The 18,444-nt window shown below is 40.9% G+C and overlaps 1 protein-coding gene across 11 annotated transcripts in view; it reads right to left on the minus strand.

Annotated features, from left to right (window-relative positions):
• LRFN2 (leucine rich repeat and fibronectin type III domain containing 2) overlaps positions 1–18,444 on the minus strand; it is a 226,201-nt gene that overhangs the window by 193,834 nt on the left and 13,923 nt on the right. The window contains exon 3 of one of the 11 annotated variants that reach the window (XR_011094729.1): positions 2,793–3,986. The exons of 8 other annotated variants lie outside the window; for them this stretch is intronic. The gene's annotated coding sequence lies outside the window, so the exon portion shown is untranslated. Of the gene's footprint in view, positions 1–2,792; positions 4,048–12,485; positions 16,299–18,444 lie in introns of those variants that run through there. 2 more of the 11 variants (XR_011094731.1, XR_011094730.1) reach the window with 2 other exon arrangements.

Below are 18,444 nucleotides of genomic sequence, written 5' to 3' on the forward strand. Positions count from 1 at the left end.
TCTGTTCATCCTGTTGTTTTAAGTTCTCTCATTTTCTTATTATGAAACTTTAAAGGCCATTCAGAACCCCTTCAATAGTATTGTATTTCCTAAACAATTGCAATCTTTGACATGGTGAAATCTGACCCCATCAAATCTGATCAAAATTCTCATACATTGTAATATGTTAGCAATTCACCCACAACACAGAGGGGATTTACACAAGCAGGAGAATGACTCCCTTTTCATCAAACATTGCTGCTCAGCTGCTATTGACCCTCCAGAGACAGTAACAGTTATACTTAGTGTTGATCTGTTTGGCACGTTCTGCATCTGTGCACGTTTATCTGCAACTTATCCATCAAGTTAAGTAAGAGGGGTGTACTGGCAGATGTGCAGTGAAGGGTAGATAAGAGTAAAGGATGAGAAACTCACAAAAGTAATCAATAGCTGTTATCCTAATATCAATGCCCTTCTACAGTACCCTTCTAAAGTTGTTTGCCTGCTATGATGCATGCATACGCAGTATGCAAAAAAGTATGGGAACAGTCTAGGAGTATGTCTTCAGTAATCTGCCACATATCCATACATTAATGTGATTTGCTCACGCTGCTCAGACCTGCCTCATGCAAAAGACATTGAGACTTAAATACATGAAGCTACATATGACAAAAATCTACAGGGAAACTAGGAGAGGAAACTTATTTCTTCCAAATTTTATTACAAGGAGAACAAAAGCATTTATCTTATTCTTTTATTTATCAGCTTTTTAACATTCAACCCCCATCAAATACTACACTTTAGGTTAACAGTACAGATTTGTGTGTAATCAAAGCATTTCTTTCGAGAAGAACCTCTCAGGCCTTTTGAATTTTTTGTCACTGACAACTTTAACACCTTGAGCAGAAATACCATATGCTCCCATGACATAGTCATTAATTTTGGTCTGATCCCTAATTCCTTAAATGCAGACCTTTAAAATTAACATCCTGATTCTATTGTCATTTGTATTAACTTCATGATTCGTTTTTTTTTTTTCCTCCCTTCTCCCCTCCCCCCCAAAAAGAGACGATACTCCTGAGATGGTTGGATTTTTTCGAAAAGTTTCCATTCTATAAAATCAAAAGCTATTAAAAAATATGTAGAGTCATCCTAAGGTTACTAAAATTCAAACTTGGCTGACCTGTATTTCTGTAGCATTCAAAATCATTGCTTTCCCTTATTTTACACAAACACATGCACAGAAACATCTTGTGAAACTGTAATCTTGTGAAAATGTAACAGTAGAATCAAAATAATGAACTGCTGGTGTTGGGTCTGTTGGGCCAAGCATCTATTGTGTTGTGAGCTTCACATTAGCATACAAAAGCTTGTTTCAGCAATATCTTAATTTTCTCTATTCACTCCTTATTGCAATATCTGACTTGGGATAATTTGTCAGGCTTGTATTGAATTGCATCTGCTATCAGAGAGAATGCAATCAGAGATTTTTTTTTTCCCAAGAAGATTGGGTAATACTTGGGTTTGGTCAAATACGTCTACACTAAATGTTGTAAATCTGCAAGTTTCTGATGGATAAACAACCCTGCTGCACATAACATCTTTACTGTAAAGCTGTTTTCTTATTTTACTGCCGCTTCTACAAGGATACAGTCAAAAGGAAAGAAAAATATGATCCCTAGAGTCTTGTAGGCCACTCAGGACAGTCAAAGAAGCAACACCTTGATTTCTTTTTCCAGAAAAATGCTCCAATTCCCACAAAAGCTGCATGCCCCAGAATTTGAATATGGGATTCTATAAGAAAACTAGTCCTAGGTATGGCAAAAACAACAGCTAGCTACTACAGATATCCTTTGGGAATTGTGAACTCAGCAGCTCAAGCTGAAAACCCAAACAGTGTTCAATAAAAACTAACCAAACAACAGTATTTTTGTTTTTGGAAAGGAGAGCTTTGCAATGACAGGAGAGCCATCATAGTGGGGTTGATCTATCAGAGCTGTGTAACAGGGGCAACAGCAGTAGCAGAGGAGATTTTACAGGTTGCATTAGCAAAGTGGTTGGGAACAGGGACTGACGTTGCAAGGGTTGTTTTCATGGCAACAGCTTGCAGTAAATCCAAAGAAGACTGCTGCTCAGATCTGAAGAGCTCTGACAACAGCAGATATTAATGGATTATTAACCTTAACTCTAATTCATAGGTATTTAAAAAGCCTTCATGACACCTGTCCACATGATACCTTACTCTTAGAAATACCACTGAGAAACCAGTGATACATTTCCTAAACGTGAGGCACAAATCCATTGTGAAGTGCTAACTTTTTCCTTTAGCAACTGTTCTGGGGTTGCAACTGTTTTCAAAGTCTAGAAGAGACCTTAAATACCCCCCTACCCTTCCCCCTCTCCACCCCAAGAAGCATCACTACAGCAAAAACAACTTTCTTTGGCCTCAATGCAGATGTCTCTCAGCTTAATCCCAGTTCCGTAGCACTTGTGCAGATATAAGTGGCAAGCTATTTTCTATAGCAAAGCATATAATAATGTAAGGATGAAACAGGAAAAAATAGTTGATAATGAGAAGTATTCAAGATGATCCACATGTCCCGAATATATGTGCCATTTAGAAGAGACACTTCAAGCCTACCCTGCTGATGCTTATTACTAAGCACAATGATGCTATGTACTGAAATGTCACACTGAAAGTCACATCAGGTTTATACTCAGATCTCAATTTGCCACTGTAGTTTTATCTGAAGAAATTTTTACTTACTCATCTTAAAAAAATAAAAAATAAAACTTTTGCTTTTAAGGTACAATACAGAGCTTGGAATGGCAGAAGGCCCGGCTGATAGACAACTGTTGAGGGACTAATTGAAATAACATCTATAGGATTTCATTAAAATACAGATCAGAGAGAGGAAAAGAGAATCAGACTAGGAATAAGTGGATCATAACTGTAAATGACCAGCTCACTCCCAATCACATTTTTCAGACATAACACCTTTGTGAATTTATGGCTGTGTTAAGGCAAAGTATAGACTTGTGAGCAGTTGAAGAGATACGGGTAACAAAAGGGCAACTTGAACTATAATGATACTTTAACCATCTCCAAGGTGGATGTTAGTTTTAAAACTTGATTTGGAGGAGCTTATGCCAGAAGACTGGAGAGAAATTTGTTAGCACAATTTCTTGACTGGCCCCAGGTTCAAGGCTCCTAAGCAATATAGTCTGTACACTTCAAGAACAGCTGAACCTATGGCCTGAGTCCAGTTTGCCTTAGTCAGAAGAAGGAAAGGAATAGCTTGTGGAGAGTGGTAAAACAGGTGATCCCCAAGGTTTGAACTATCAAACCATGCCGCCATTAGTCTTTTTGTGTTAAGGGTAGCTGCTAATCTCAAACATGTTTATGAAGGCAACTAATTAGTACTGGAGAAGCAAAAGTAAGCATCCAGGGCCATGTTTCCCTGATTGCATTAGAGGCTCCCAGTGCGAATGGTGAAGGAATTAGCAAGCACAGAAGTGTCAGGCAGAAATAAGCATGCACCTAAACGGAGGAATTTACAAAACATTTTTCTATGTTAATTTTTCCTCTTTCACTTTGTTCCATTGCGTGCTCTAGTCTTCTCCAGAATGGGAATTATCAAAACACTACAAAAAAAGCACCCTGTACAATTTATTACCATGGTGCTACATGAAGGATTACAGAATGCCAACTGTCATGACTCATTACACAGCATCTAACTCAGCTTTCTGCAATGTTCCTGAAAACTAAGGGAGATAACAGTAACTTCATAAAGCACAGCTCAGATATCATTGTTAACTTAATGTGCAGATGTCAGTCATGTGTCACTCAAAGCATCCAGTCTCCAAGGAACTAATGCTGCAGTAGTTCTTCAGCAAGATGAAAGAAGGTCCCATTTTCCTTGCGGGCTCAGGATTCACCATCAACTAACAGTAAGGGTATTTAGTGTCTTTGATCAGCACAAGAGATTCCAGATTCATTCAGGCTTCTAAAGATAAAGAATGACCAGAACAGACTTAGGGGACCTTTCAAATTTCCTGCTTTAGGTCCTAAAATTATTAGAAAGATACAGTGTAAAGCCCTTAGAAAACTGATCTGATCAGGTAATGCACCTACTGGAGCACCAGTAGTATGTTGAGTGGAAGGTGAATTGCTGGAGAAAGCATTAAAGCATTCTGGTGACATAGCTTGAAATAAAGCAAGCAAGGCAAGCAAATGCCTATGTAAGTGGTGAGCACAAATGCAGTGCCCTTATTTGGCACTGGGTAAGAACTTGTCTGAAACAGCCTACTTTGCTCTTCTACAGAAAACACCAGTCAGAATAGGCACACCTTAAAAATGTAGTAGTTACAATTTCAGACAAAAAAATTTAGAAGTGTATCTATGGCAGGTACTTTCATCAATCTGGCATTAAAATAATCCAGCAAAGCCACACATTGAAGGCCACAGCCACTTATCTCTAGAGGCCGAGAACTTGTTTGCTGCAATAAAGGTAGGCACAGACCCTGAAAATATGGGTATAACTTATACCAAAATAATTTTATGTAGCTCCTTGGGATACCTGTTTACAACAGCAGCAGTAAACAGATTGATTACTGACCAAAATTCTACTGAGGTAGTCACAGCACCATCACAGAAAAAGCAGAACCTTGCTTTAAACATGTAATGCATTGATGGTTGGGGACCAAATCCTACCTATTTAGATTAGTTTGCACCCATGCTTTCTGCATTTCCTTGAGTGGTGTAACTGAGATTAATGCAAACGTTGCTGGGAACAGAAGTGATTTCAGAGCTACTAAAATGTACATTTGTTTCCTCTTGAAGAGAATTTTCTTAAGCTACTGTGGCCTTTGTCTGACAGCATGAACCAGGACCATTCAAGCAGTTATTGCTGAAAGAAGTGTAAATATACAACAGATGTACCCGCCAACGGTCACTGCACTGCTCATGTAGCAGTGTTTTCCAGGGTTTGTCTGTTGACAGAAAGGAATGGGCACTTAACAGTAGTGTTTTTGCAGCTCTGATGGTATAAAAGGTTTGTAGTCAGTTTTTGTTTTGATTTTCTCTAGCTAGAGCTCCGGTTTAATAAAAATAAACAGCCTTTCAGAGACAAGCTATTCCTTAGGCAGAGCACCTTTTAACCAAGCCATCCATTTATGCCCATTTACACCCAGACTTTTGGAAGAGTGGGTCAGATATGCACCATTGTTTTTTCAGATGTTACCCTGGACTGTTTCTTACCTTTTGTTTTGTTTTCCTATATTTGTTTTCCTCTTAAGGTAGATCCTGATCTTGTCAGATTACTTCACATTGCTTTCTTCAGCACTATACAATCTCTATAGTTATTCTGTGTGACCTTAAAGATCATCTAATTCCAACCACCCTGGCATAAGGCAGGGATGCCACCCACTAGATCAGGTTTGTCAAGACCCCATCCAGACTGGCCTTGAACACCTTCAAGGGATGAGGCATCCATAACCTCTCTGGCAACCTAATCCAGTGCCTAACCACCCTCTGCAAGAAGAATTTCTTCCTAACATCCAATCTAAGTCTCCTCTCTTTCAGAAACCATTCCCTCTTGTCCTATCATTATCTGCATGAGTAAAGAAGTCCATCCTTTTTATTTTTATAAGAACACTTTAAGTATTGAAAGGCCACAATGAGGTCTCCATGAAGCCTTCTCTTCTCCAGGCTGAACATCCCCAGTTCTCTCAGCCTTCTTCATAGAACAGGTGTTCCAGCCCTCTGATCCTCTTTGTGGTCCTTCTCTGGGCCCATTCTAACAGGTCCACATCTTTCTTGCACTGGGGGCCCCCAACCTGGATGCAGCACTCCAAGTGGAGCCTCATGAGGGCAAAGTAGAGGGAGACAATTCACCTCCCTCAACCTGCTGACCACACCTCTGTTGATGCAGCCCAGGATGCAGTTGGCTTTCTCGGCTGCAAACGCACTGCCCGCTCACGTCAAGCTTCTCATCCATCAGAACCCCCAAATCCTTCTCTCAATGAGTTCTTCTCCCAGCCTGTACTCATGTTTCAGACTGCAGCATCTTGCTCTTGGACTTGTTGAACCTCATTAGGTTCACATGAGCCCACTTCTCAAGCTTATCCAGATCCCTTTGGATGGCGTCCCTTCCATCTGTTGTATCAACTGCACCACTCAGCTTGGTGTCATCTGCAAACTTGCTGAGGGTGTGCTCATCATCTATGTCACTGATGAAGACATTGAAAAGCACTGGTCTCAAGACAGACCCCTGAAGGACACCACTCACCACCAGCCTCCACCTGGACATAGAGCCACTGACCACTACTCTCTGTGTGCATCCATCAAGCCAATTCCTTATCCACTAAATGGTCCACCCTTCAAATGTTTCCAATTTAGAAATCAGGATGTCTTGTGGGAATATGTCAAAAAGACTTACAGAAGTCCATGTAGATTACATCAGTCGGTCTTCTCTTGTCAACTGATGCAGTCACTCCATCACAGAAGGCCACCAGATGTGTCAGGCATGATTTGCCCTTGGTGAAGCCATGCTGGCTGTCTCAAATCACCTCCTAGTATTGCATGTGCCTTAACATTACTTCCAGGATAATCTGTTCCATGATCTTGCCAGGCACAGAGGTGAGGCTCACTGGTCTGTAGTTCTCTGGGACTTGCTTTCTACCCTTTCTAAAAACGGGAGTGATGTTTCCCTTTTTTCAGTCACCAGGGACTTCAACTGACTGCCATAACTTTTCAAATATGATGGAGAGTGGTGTGGCAGCTTCATCAGCCAGTTCCCTCAGGACCCTGGGATAGATGTCATTAGGCCCCATAGATCTGTAGCTGTTCAGTTGCAACAGGAGGTCTCGAACCTGCTCTTCACTTACAGTGGGAGGGATTCTGCTCCCCCAGTTCCCCACCTAGAGGTTCAGAGACTCGAGAGATGTGAGAAGCTTGACTGCCAGTGAAGACTGAGGCAAAGAAGTTGTTAAATACCTCAGCCTTCTCCATGTCTGTTGTTAGCAGTACTCCATTTACATTTTTCAGAGGTGGTACACTCTCCTTAGTCTTTCTTTTTTGGCCAATGTACCTGTAGAATCCCTTCTTATTTTTTGCATCCCTCACCAAGTTCAGCTCTGTCTGTGCCTTGGCTTCCCTGATCCTATCCCTGCATGTCCAGACAGCATTTCTGTACTCTTCCCAGGGCACATGGCCCTGTTTCCACTGCCTATGCAGTTCCTTCTTTTGCCTAAGTTTGATCAGGAGGTCATTGCTCAGCCATACTTGTTTCCTGCCTTCCCTGCTTCATTTATTGCACATGGGGATGGAGAGCTCTTGTTCTCTAAGAAAAATATCTTTAAAGAGTTGCCAGCTCTGATCAGATCCTTTGTCCCTAAAGACAGTGTTCCATGGGATCTCATCCACTAATTCTCTGAACAACTGGAAGTTTGCTCTTCTGAAGTTGAAGGTCCTGACTTTGCTCTTTGCCAGGCTCACATCCCTTGAGATCACAATCTCAACCAGGGTGTGGTCACTGCAACTCAGACTGCCTCCAATCTTATTTTCTTTAATGAGATCATCCACATTGGTGAGCACCAGGTCCAGAAACGCTTCTTCTCTGTTTGGTTTGTTTAATATCTGGATGAGGAATTTGTCCTCAGTGTACTGTGAGTCTCCTGAATTGCTTACTGCCTGCCATGTAGCTTTCCTAGCAGACATCCACTTGGTTGAAATCCACCAGAAGGATGAGAGCCCATGAGGACGATGATGCTTGTAGTTGTAGCAAGCAGGCTTCAAAAGGACTCCCTTTGTTCAGGCAGACTGTAGTAGACCTCAACCACAAGGTGCCCTTTATAGGTCTCATGCTTAATTTTTACCCAAAGCCTTGTGGCTGTTTCTCAGCAGCAACTCTTTACAATATGCTCCTTAACATAGAGGGCAACACCTCCACCCTTCCTTCCCTGCCTCTCTCTCCTGTAAAGCTTGTAGTCCTCCATTCCAGCGATCCAGCTGTGTGATTCATCTCACCACGTCTCTGTGACAGCAATGAGATGATAGTTTTCTAATTGCACCATGGCTTCCAACTCCTCCTGCTTATTTCCCATGCTGTGTGCATTGATGTAGAGGCACTTCAGCTGGGCTATGGGCCGCATCACCTTTATAGAGGAATCATTCCCAGTTCCTATGAGATGTTTAACAGGTGTTTCCCCATTGTTTTCTAGAGTATTGTCATCCACTGGTTCTTTTGTGTCTCTTACAGGTACATCCACTTCCCCCACAGAGTCTAGTTTAAAGCCATACTGATGAGTCCTGCCAGCTTGCTGCCAAGGACAACTCTTGCCCCACTTCATCAGGTGTGCCCCATCTGGCATCAACATTCCTGGTATCTCAGAAAAACACCAAAGATCATATAACCCAAAACCCTGAGCATGGCCCCAGCTATGCAGGCAATAATTCACTTGATTTGTATGTTGCCTCCTCCTTGGGTCCCAGTATCCAACTGGAAGGATTGAGGAGAACACTACTTGAACTCCTGATCCTTTCAACATCTTTCCAATGGAAATAAAATCCCTTTTGATGTTTAGTAGTTTCCTTGTTGCAACCTTTGTCCCTACATGAAAGAGTAGGAATGGGTGGTAGTTGCATGCTTTAATCAAGATTGGTAGCCTCTTCGTAACATCATGAATACAGGCCCCAGGCAAGCAGCAAACCTCTCAGAAAGATTGTCTAGGCAGCAAGTGGGCACTTCAGTGCCTCGCCTCTCAGAGAGGAATCTCCAGTTACCAACACCCTTCATGCTTTTTTTTTTGTGGCACTGGTTCTTATATACGTGGTTTGCTGGTCCACCTTTGTCCTGCAGCCCTTTCTTGGGGTTTGACCATTACCATTGTTATTATCCTCTCCCTTTTTGAGCCCCAAAGTATCACAGAGTATCATACCTATTGCACAGGGGCCCTTCCAGGGGCAATGGGGAGATTCCTCGAGATTCCTCCTCCTGGTCTGAGCAGAGACGAGTGTTCGGCTTTTTGCTTCCATCTTGCAAGTCCATCAATTGTGTGAATTCAGGGTTGAGGCTCCCTTACTAGTCCCTTCAGAAGACTGAAAGCAGGGCTGTTGCTCAGCCTGTGCCAGCGCTTGATACCACCCACCAACCTCTCGCTCAGATTCCTGAATGCTTCACAGCCTGTTGAGCTCCCCCTCACAAGACAGCAACTTGCTCAAAAAAGCTCATCCAGCTGGGCACACTTGCACCCACAACACCAAATTCTGCCTTTGGACCCTGGAGGGCCATCCAGATTCTGGAGTTCCCCACAACTGGGGGCCTGGGAAGCTTTCAGTCCTCAGGGGCTCTGCCTGCTTGTAGGCATCTGCCATAGGAGGGACGTGGCCTCTCCATCTGCCTTTTGGTCTCAGCCCAGCACATGGGCACCATCTTTGCTTCGGTACCAGCCTGCTCCTTGTCACTACTGGTACGGAGTGGCCACCTCCCGCCCTTCTACGTGCCCTGCCCGCCTAGCTGCGGGCCGCTGGTGCTCCCTGGGGGCTGCATCAGTTCGTGAACTGCCGCGGCTCCCCGCTCCACCCCAGCCTCACCAACTGCTCCCACGAGGGCTGCTGGTTGTCTCCATACAGGAAACCCTTCAGGCATCGCCATCAGCTCCCCCTGCTGAGCACGTCTGCCCGGGAACCCATTGCTTCAGGGAGTCTGTAGTGGCTTCCTGGACACTACAGCCTTCGTCCAAAGAGTTTAACATTGCTGCATAGATTTAAACGGAGTTCAGCCAAGCAGCAGGTGATTTACAGCACTGTAGATCACCGTGACAAGTGCTGTGCAGCTGGGGCAGTGGCAGAGTGTCACAATCCCACATGGCAGGGGGGACTCACCTCCAGTCAGATGAGGTTCACTCATGGCACACTCAGTCCCTGGCTCTCTCCAGAGGTTGTCATCACAGGGCCATTAGGAGTCCTAGACCAGCTGTGGCAAGCCCCAGCCAGCCATCATTCAAAGACAGTTCACTTGCCTCTGACTGTCAGCATTTCTCCATGCTCCACTGCCCAGCAGTAATGCACAGAGGAGAGCACCATTTGGGTAATGGAGTCAGAATTCCCCTGATGTTTCCACCCATCTAATTTATTTCTATTAAAATTACTTATCTTAAGTCATTGATCTTTTATAATTGCTATTTTCAGCAGGCAGCATTTTTATGTACTTTTTTCTTTTAAAGAAAAATTAACATTAAAATTATCAATATTGGATGTTTTTATACAAATTGACATTGGAAACTTTAATAAATATTTCTGTGAAATAGCCCTATCATTGTGATTTAGTTTTGAGCAAATACACATCAAAATAAAGATAACTTTCCTAGCAGTTTTAATTATTCTGCATTTTTTCCTCAGTGACAAAGGAGTTGTGAAAGATCTAAGGAAATACCTTTAAAATCTGTAACAAAGCCACCATATGCAACTTCTCACTGTTTTCAAACCCTTTTGTTTATCACTGCACATAATGCACTATTTCTAATCTCGATCTTCCTATTGATCAAGCATAAAAAAATGCAGAATGCCAATATACACCTATGCATACCAAGACGTTGAAAACGGACAACACAGTTTCCTTCAGCCCAATTGAAAGTAATTGTGTAAAGAAACAAATACAGGGACATGAGCTTTTAACTATTGTCACAGGTATTTAGCACACAGTATATGTATCTCTATGCATCTCTGAAAACTACCATAACCTCTGGCGAGTTTCTGTTAGTACTGATCACTTTATTCCTCACGTCTTCCAGTCTATATACTGTTTATCTTTTGTATTTGCTTTTGCTAAATGGCATGGCCTAGCCATTTATGTTTGGCTAGTGGTCTACAACAGAGACCAGATTCCTTCCCAAATGCTGCTCCCTGATGACCAGTGAAACCTTTTTCCTTAACAGATGGAGTGAAAATCTTCTGAAATTTAACAATTTGTGCTCAAAGGTCATTCATCCTACCAGAACACACAAAATGACATTATTTATCCTTGGAAAAGTGGATTTTACAGGACTTTAGCCCCACTTTTTCCAAACTTTCTCAGAAGTTCTCTATTTCTAGCCATTTTGACAGGAATACACAGTTCTTGCTGAACTACTTAGCAGGTAATACAGTCACTCATTTTGTATCAAACACATACCACACCCGTGCCCTGTAGTATTAAAGTTAAGGTATTTCTGAAAGTGAACACCATAGGAGAGCTTTGGAGCTCTCCACAGACTGAATTCCCTGCTCCTACACAAAAAGGCTTTTCAGCTAGTGAACTTTATGCTTTTCTCTTTCCAACTGGTTCCAAACAGCTTTTTCATACCTGCAATAGGTGTGACTCTGAAGTGCCTTCTATGGTAAGGCAGCTAATCGGTGAAGCCCCAAGCCACTGAGGAACAGTTTTGTGAATTGTCTTATGGATATCTGATGTGCAGAATAAAAAGTGCTCAATGCATAAGACTGGAAAGTCAAGCTGGAAGAGATAATGTACTCAGTTCTTTGATTGCTCCTAGTAGATAATTCTGCTGTCCAGAGACAGGGATGTTATTGTGCCCCGGGACTGAGTCAACTAATGCATTTTACCTAGATGAATATGCAATAATGTCAATGCAACTGCTTGAGATGCACAGCAACAGGCAGAAGAGAATCTAGTGGCAAGGATAATTGTACTAGCTGAGCAAGTGGACACTTGGTTAAGATACTGCAAGGAAAGTGAAACAAAGGCTACAGTAAGGCTTTATCTACAGCAACAGGAAAACAGAACAATCTGAAGGTGGGTTTTTTTTTTTGGAGGAAGAAAGGCAGGAAAAGAGGTAGCAAAAATGAATCTGATGTTCAAAAACAATTATATTGTCAAAATCTATATTCACCTAAAGAGAAATGCAACATATTTGGAAGACTTGTATAAAATCAACATAGAAGAAAAACAGGAGTGCCACCCTGTTACAGTACGGGAGGAGCCACCATGAAGTAGAATATTCAGACAAAGAGGTACTTTATTTTATTTTTGCCACAACATATATATAGAAGCTGAGAATTTCTGCCCCAAGCTATCACGAAGACCTTGAGCTTGAGATGCTTATGGGAAGGACTAGAGTTCCAATTACAGGGAACTTCCCACCTATATAGTTTGTTATATCTATATAGAGCTAGTATATTAAGGCATATAGATCCATAGCATGGAACAGTCTTCAGATATACATTTAAATTTGTTAACTTGAGTTCTAAAATAATATAAGGCTTCAACCCTCAGAATATCAGGCTTAGAAAACACTCATTTAGAGGAAGTGATATTTAACTGCCTATATTGGTCTTCCCATTATAATGCACTACGTAATTTGAATGTGTTGAGTTTTCACTAAACCAAAGAACTCCAAAAGGTGTGTTGAACAGGGAACTGGAGAAGTCTGCCTTTTTTTTTTTAAAAAAAAAGACATTCTGTACAAGTTTTTAGTTAAAAATTTGCTTTCCACTGAGTAAAAAATGCAAGTCTTTGGTCAAGTTTATTTAAAAGTCCTCAAGGTTTAAACTTTGAAATTAAAAGAATGTGAAATTCCACCATTAGAAGTACTTAATATTTAAATAAAATAACAATATGAAACACATTAACTGTAATAATGAGAACCACCTTCATCTTTCCCCATCATACTGATAAGACAAATCACATGTACAGTGAAGACAAACTCTAGTCCAATTAAGGGAGGCTATTCCATACTAACAAAGAAGCAGTGTTGACCATGCCCTACTGAAAACCCATATTGAATATAAACTAATAAGGTTTCTACAATATTTCATCCAATTTTCAATAATTAGTAAAATGAGTTTTGCTTTAGATTGCCACTGGACAGAGGAAGAAAAATAGAAAAAGGATACCTACTGGTAAGCACTTTTTTTTTTTTAAAGTGTTTCTCTAAAATATTGCAACTTACCACAGACATTTTAACCGAGTTCATTTTAATTGTCTTCAGTCAATCTGTGTCAAGAGAGAATACCAAACTGCTTCCTACAGGTACTAAATAGGTACAGAGTGATTTCCAGACCTAGAAAAAATTTCTTGACAGGCAGAGGAGATTACTTAGTACCAACTGCCAAGCTTCAGAAAGTTCATCTTTGCAAGGAATGTGTACACATCTGCTGTTGAATATTCCACGAGGGATAGCATTACATTTCCTTGGCATACCATCTCCTCCACTGGCACACTCAAGCAGCATCAGATGTTATTGTCTGTACCATATCAGTTCTGTATAAAAATGGACATCTTTTGCCCTGTCACATCAGCAACTTCCCTTTCCACTGAGATCTCAGAGTGCTTGCCAGTTTTCCAGGTTTGCAGTTTCTTCCCTCTTCTTCCTCCCCAAAGTAACAAGCAGAATGCTTTGCAAATCTCTTTTTGGATGAATTTTGTTCCATTTCAAATGAACAATCTTTTAATGGAATAATCAGAGGCTGTATTTGCATAACAATAGTCTCTCAATATGCCAAACAGATGCACGAAAGATTAGATACTGGAAGCACCATTACCTACTGTACCACTGTGTACACACAACTACATTCCTCCTCAAGTTGCCAATGCTACCCTTGTCCTGACACTTAGCCAAACCCTAAAATATTAAATTGCATAGTACTCATACCTGGTAGTGATTGATGTGTCACTAGCAACTGGCAAATTCACAAGACAACAGTAATGTGTAATTTGTCATTAATGGACCCAGCTTGATAGCATTCATGGCCAGTTTAAGAAACTTAACTCAGAACAAATTCATTCACACAAATGTGACAATCAAGAAAATCACTCTCTCCAGCACTAAGGGAAGAATAAAAAAGATGAATATGAATTCCTATGGGAATATAGGGTTGGCATAAAGTACTCAGCTCTGGAGAATAAAAACCTGTTTATTCACTGAAAAGCTATCACAGAGGGGAGGCAATTTCTCCAAAACTGCAGTTATTTGACATGCCTCAACAATAAACTGGAGAAAACGTTTTCAGAACAGAGCAGCTCTTCTCTCCTATACTGGGTCTGGCTGGAATGTTAACTTTCCCTGCAGCAGCCCATAGGCCCACCACCTCACCCCAGCAACACTATTAAATGTAATTATCAATTCTCGTCTTGATAGTGTCTTAGGTTCTCCCTCCATCCTTAAGAAAAATTGCATAATACATGCCATGCAGAATTATAAGCAGAAATCTCAAGACTGAGATGTGTTTAGTTAATACCACAATGAGGTACCTGAAGGAGAATACTTATTTCTGCATTTCACACTTGGGACACATTCATAACCCTGACAAGGGATAGTCTGTCAGAACTGTTCCTACAGAGAAAGGGTATTAGTCAGAGGTACTTTAGATTAAGGCCATGTGGTACAAACAAGCCACCCAGCACTGCTAAATTCCTCCCCTTAGAAGTACGCATGTGCATTTACTAGCATACACTTATTTCCCTCCAGACACCACTACTTATGTTTAGGATAGCTAATTCAGAGAAAGAAGAATAAGTTATAATTTTGTGACTTTTAAACATTAAATACAGAAGGATCATCTATGATCAGTGAAAACAACCACTGAGTAACATACATCCTATTCCTGGGTGGTCTTTCCAGTAGCAAGTCATATCCTGTAGTATGAGCGTAATAGTGTTAATATTGCAAATGTCCTCAAACACATTTGAGGAGTACAAGCTGCATGCAGTCATTCATTTTAGTTAATATAGGGTAACAGCAAAGGAGATATTTTAGGAAGTTTGACTAGAAGTGATGAAATACAACTATATCGGAAATACTGACTAAAACTATGCATCTGTTTTGGAGACACCAAGTCCCTATCTGCTTTAGGTCAGGACAGTAAAACGATAAAACATGGATTCACAAATAGATCCTAATTACTAAGTTCCAAGTTGCAGGCAAATGCTAAGTGAGGTTAAGAAAAAATACCACTTTAAATGTTTGTTAAACACAGAAGTACTGGTTGGCAACGTGGATGCTGCTGTACACAATCCTAAATCTGGAAAGCAATGTTGAATTAATTCAAAGAACCTGCTGCTGCAATGTTTCTTTAAGAAGCACAGAAGGCAGAAGGAATGAGATAGGAAAACTCTTCACTTTAAACAATATGTAATACCAGGCTTCAGGCATGAGAGTTGAGAGATCATTCTTTAAACAGCAAATACACAACTTTGTGTATCATCAGATCTTATAAGGTACCAATTTATAAGTATTCCAGTATCCATAAAAATGTTTCTTTCTTTCTTTGCTTCATGAATTCTCAAACTCATCTCTTGATTCATCTGCAAGTTCTTACCTGCAATTCACAGTTTACTTTTCACTTCAATCTCTTGTTAATCACTCAGGCAACAGAGCTAACAACCAACAGCAAAGTAAAATATCTAACAACCAAAGTAGTCCAAAAATATTCAAAGTCTTCAATATATAAACATCTACATGCAGGTTATCTGTCAATGTAGTGACACAGAACCAGTAGTAAATTGGGAACTAACCAAAAACAGAAATCCACCTGCAGCAAATACGGTTTAAAACTAGTAGTTCAACTTGCACTCCATAGGGCAATGATGAAGTGCTCTAAATGCCTAATCCTGTCTGTTAATTTAATCCTCTATTTTTTATCTCAATTTTTATGGTCACCAGTTCCAAAGATGAACATGCTTTCCCATACTGAAAATTGAACATTAATTTATCCATATCTGTGACCTAGAACATTTATATTTATCATGTATAAAATGTTTTTAAGGATTACATTCTAATCATGCTCAGGAAAGGCAGCTATTAAGTAGAAGTTTCAAACTTCTCTTGACTGCAAGTTACCCTCAGGATTACATTTCAAGGTCTTGAAGTGAATGCTGTAAGGGACTGGGAAGCAGGATTTCCAGGTTCTGCTCCTGACTTTACTCCATAACCTTGTTTTACTCCATAACTTTTTGCAATTTCATTAAGACAAAGAAAAAAAGTTCTACTAAAAGACAAATGAAACAACCCCATAACCAGTGGTGTGGTGTTAGTGTGACTAATGGAAAAACTGTATATGTACCGGGCTTCAACAGAAGCTAGTAAGGAGTAAGTGTTTTTCAGTAACCTGCTCAAACTTCTGTCTTCAATATCCTGCATTTCTCACCCATCCAGCCTTGTCATTTCCTTTGGCACATCTTGCTTTGGAGGTGTAGCAATCCAGCTGAGAGATGATTCTTTCAAATGCTTTTAGATTTTTTTTTTCCATGAAGAAAAAAAAAGTCCAGATCTGAATATTTCCTTCTCTTCATCATTTCACTTCCACTTGATGATAAAGCCTAGGAAATAGGATGTTTCTTCACAGGAGTCTGGGTGCAGATACTCAGGTATTTTTTTTTTTTTTTTCTTTTTACAGACCTCTATCTCCAGCACTCAGAAATCAAGAGAACTGGCAAGACACAGTAAATATAGACTGTGCAAGGAGGTAAGCACACAAGAAAAACAAAGGGATTCTCCTTTTACTGCATAAAGAAGGATTCTGTGGAAGGGCTAAGGAGCTAGAGGTGGCTTTAGGTTACCTTTTCAATTCTTCAGCCTTTGGCTAGTATAGGAACAGACATTTTTCCAAAGCAGATTAAAGTAGCCATACATAACCCCATGCTAAATTTTTGCTTGAGTTCAGCAGTCATAGAAGTAATTGCTGACTACACTCCAAACGTGAGCCAAAAGACTTCTAATCTGGATCCAAGTCTCCCTGGAAGCTCAGAGGTACTTAGATCCAGCTTTCTGGGTCACATCCAATTTTGAACTTTTGTTTATCTTGTACAAGCTATCAAGTCTCCATTAGATAAGGAATTTAAAAACAAGTAACAGCATGGCCTTCCCTAACAAACTGTGTGATGGCCATGTCATCCAAATAAGATCTCTCTTAACTGAGAGAGACTCAATAGTGCTAACAGTGAGTAATTGCTTAGAAAAAAAAGCTATAACCCAATAAAAAGTAGAAGAGACTTGGACTGGGAAATGAAGCAGTGAAGAGAGGAATGAGTTTACAGAATTGTGTACAACCTGAACAAAAAAAAATGTGAGCATCTGGTCCCCCTGTTTCACAGAACAAAGGAAGATGATAGGTGGGAAAGGAGAAAGAACCATTCAGGGAGTGTGAGATCAGCTTGAGGAACTCATTGCTAACATGCCAAGATTCTAAATTCGAAGAAGGAAGTTATGCATAGCAAAAATACCCCAAATTATAACAGCTGCCTTTTACAGAGGTACGTTCAAGAAAGCAGGGAAATAATTGTAAAGGACAAGGTGTGTGGCTTTCAGCCTTAAGTTGGTCTCTAGAAGGTGACAAAAGCATAGGAGGTGCAAGATGCCACCATGGTTTTTCACAACTCTAATAAAACTCCCAGTGATGCCCAGTGTTGAAGAAAATCCACTGGGACACCTGGACCTACACAACACTTACTCTTTTCCTGTGAAATGTTTAGTGTTGCAGTATAAGCAATATTTTATTTAACCAGGGTCTGTTTTCACTTGCTTGTACCTCAACATTATTTTCCTTTACTCTGATAGCTGCTTGTGAGGAACAGTTTATACAGCCACAGAAGCCATTTGGCAGCTTAGCATGCCCTGGAAGCCCTGCACACAGCTGCCCATGACTGAGCAGTCAGTTCACTGCCAGTAATTAGACATTATGAGTGAATGGCAGCAGAGCCTTTCTAGCCAGTACTCTCTGGCTGAAGGCACAAACGCTGCCAAATCCCATTGGAAGGGAAAGCCCTCTACAACCACAGACATCCTGTGAGGAGCATGCAGGGCCAGACCCCAGCCTACAGCTACAGCCTTCAACAAACTGAACTGCAAATAAAGATAAATTTAAGTTCCAAAGCAATCCTCAAAAGCATCAGGTTCCTGAGATTTACAGGTACCACATGCATCGCATCTAGGACCGTTTGCTGTACAATTACTAAGACACTATAGAACACCAGCCTCTCTCTGAAGTATAAAAGCAGAATTTTACTTTTCTTTATGCTATGTTTTCCAGTTAGCTGCTCTTCTTCCTCTGCACTGTAGGTAATTGTTCACCTGTACCCCTCGTCCTTCATGTCTGTCTACACAAAGGAAAGGCAGTGCCAGGTGATAGAACAAGCAGGAGCCTATGTGCAAAGGGAAAAAATATAGCTGTCGGGTCTTGCATGCTGGAAAGAGCAGCTCAGCAAGAGTCAGCTCCAGACCAAAGGACAAAACTGACAGTTGGAGTCTCGGCCAGGCTCAGCTATTGGATAAGGTCTGCTGAATTCACCAGTGCTCCCCTATCACCTCCACTTGATCCTAATTCTGAAGAATATATTGGAATAGGATTGTTAGTGGCAACAGATGCTCATGAAAACTTCACATCTTTAAAGCAGCTGCTTTAGACTAAGCATACTGCAGAAAAGTATCAGGAAAAGCCTAGTCCTTCAGTGTACCCTCTTCACTAGC

This window comes from Anas acuta, chromosome 3, assembly GCF_963932015.1.
Source record: "Anas acuta chromosome 3, bAnaAcu1.1, whole genome shotgun sequence".
NCBI classification, from domain to species: domain Eukaryota; kingdom Metazoa; phylum Chordata; class Aves; order Anseriformes; family Anatidae; genus Anas; species Anas acuta.